We start from the raw sequence: 2478 nt of genomic DNA, 5'->3' as shown, positions 1-2478 counted from the left end.
CATTTGTATAGCGCATACACCCTCTCGACAGCTAGCTCTATGCGTTTTACACTATATTATTATTACCCCAGTAGACTCTATAACACTCAGAAGCATTCCCGGGAAGCGTACTGCGCAAGCAACCGATTAAGCGCTGAGCACTAACAAACTGAAATGATATTTTGTTGGATCCCCATTCTCACCTGAGTGAAGTGAGTAGAATTCGTGTAAAGTGCCTTTCCCAAGGAAACAACATCGGGTCCCTTTCGGGATTCGAACCCATGAAATTACGGTTGCGAGTCCGAGAGCCTTAAATAACCACAAGGCCACCGACGCCATTCCTTTCTTTGCCCTTCATCGGGCTCATATGAGTCAAAAATGGCGCTCTATTGTGAACCGGATATACGCCAGAGTGCACTATTTAGGATATATTTTGAAATATAAGTCTATGGAGTCAACCCTGGACGAGTAGTGTTCTTAGTGCCCCAGCAGAAAGACGAACAATACTATGTACTTCAATCACCAAGTCTCTATTCTGGGATCAAACGCCTGTCTACCCGCACATCTGCAACGTCGCAAAGTCTAACCATAGCAACATGGACTCCAGTGCGATATATTATATTATTGTATAAATATCACACAAATGTGTGTGTTCGTGAATGTGTGTGAGTGTGTGTGTGTGTGTGTGTGTGTGTGTGTGTGTGTGTGTGTGTGTGTGTGTGTGAGTGAGTGTGTGTGTGTGATTATCAGTTGAATAGTTCAAGTCATAAAGAATCGATAAAACCAGTTTTTGAAAGGATATTAAAATCTTAACGAGCGACAAATGGCACTAATGAAACGCAGCACGATTCACAATTACGCATTGAGTTTTCTAGAAATGGACAACGATTTCGTCATGAAATATTTTTTAATTTTCTTGTAACTCTAAGAATTACATTCAATGAGTTTTGAAAAAAAAGGAATAAAACGATTAAGAACTAAACTCTTGCTATTGTAAAACACTGCTAACATGCAAGAGATGTTGATGCCATTTCTGTCGTTACTGTTCATCAACACTGTAACTGTTGCGAGCCGAGTCGGTAGTCTGGTCTAGTGGTGAGGGTACCGGACCTGTAGATCTTGTCGTGAGATTGTGGGTTAGAGGTTCGAAGCTCAACCGACGCTGTGTCCTTAGGAAAAGCACTTAACACAAGTTTTGCTACATTAGCACGGTCCTATTGGATATTATATGCAAAAGACCAGGCTCTCAAATAACGCTAGAGTGTTGCAAGAGGCGTAAAAGTTAAACAATATAATATACAATTTCGAACAATTTTCTTTCACTGAGGTGATTTTCTTCGTGTCATCCGATCTCTTTACCAGCTGGTCTGTTTGTACCTCGGTGGACAGCTGCCCTTGTTCATGAACGAATTGACTTATTGTTTGTTATTTCATTGTATCTGAAGCGGATGGCTGAAGGACGCCGTGGTAGGTCCGAATTCATTTCTTTCCCTTGTGTTGTTTCTGTCTGTGTGTTTCGCTTTTTCCCTGCATTAAATTACCGTTATCGTGCCGGGGTGTTTTTCTTTACACGAGCAAACAAGAAAAGTTAATATTTTATCTGAGTTACGTCATCTTATCTATCTTATCTTATCTTATCTTATCTTATCTTATCTTATCTTATCTTATCTTATCTTATCTTATCTTATCTTATCTTGTCTTATCTTGTATTGTATTGTCTTATCAGAGGAGCGTATTTGTATCTTGCAATTCATTTTATCCTATCGTATCTACGTTGCAAGATCTAGTGTCTTATCTTATCTTATCTTATCTTATCTATCTTATCTTATCAGAGGAGCGTATTTTTATCTTTCACTACATTTTATCCTTTTTATCTACGTTACAAGATCTAGTGTGCACCTGATCCATCTTTTCTGCTCTATCGTGAATGTGACCCAAAGCAAATCTTACATTTTTAACGTGCAAATTGACACATAAAATACGTAAGAATGAATAGCTCACAGAGCCTTTTGTTTAAAAGATTTCAAAATAAAGAAACGTTTTAGTACTTGCATTGTTTTTGCCAGGCTCACTGAGTGACACATTTTTTCATCGACATTTTACTTGTATATTTATTATACAACATTATAATATCATGCGTATTGTTTGTTTTAGTTTTAGTAGAGGTTTTACGGCGTTCGCAACTGCATAAGGTCATATGAGCGCCAAGGGGTGGATGTCAACAGAGAAATCCTTACTGGGATTCAGACATACTCTGCTCACCTCTCTACAGCACAAAGTCTGCTTCCACTATCAAGGCACCCCAGAAATAGCGGGTCACAAGAGTGCGACAAACATACAAAAGAAGTAGAGGAAAATGACGATTGTAAGGATTAGGAAAGAAAAAGGAGCAGTTCACTGTTGCAGTTCAGGCACAGTTATGAGCATGACTGATGAATCAGCCCATTTACTATTACAATTCTAAAGTGCATAAAAACTCGAGATGTTAACCCCTCCCCC

Source organism: Aplysia californica, unplaced genomic scaffold (assembly GCF_000002075.1).
Source record: "Aplysia californica isolate F4 #8 unplaced genomic scaffold, AplCal3.0 scaffold00233, whole genome shotgun sequence".
NCBI lineage: Eukaryota > Metazoa > Mollusca > Gastropoda > Aplysiida > Aplysiidae > Aplysia > Aplysia californica.
Note: the sequence above shows the minus strand (reverse complement) of the source record.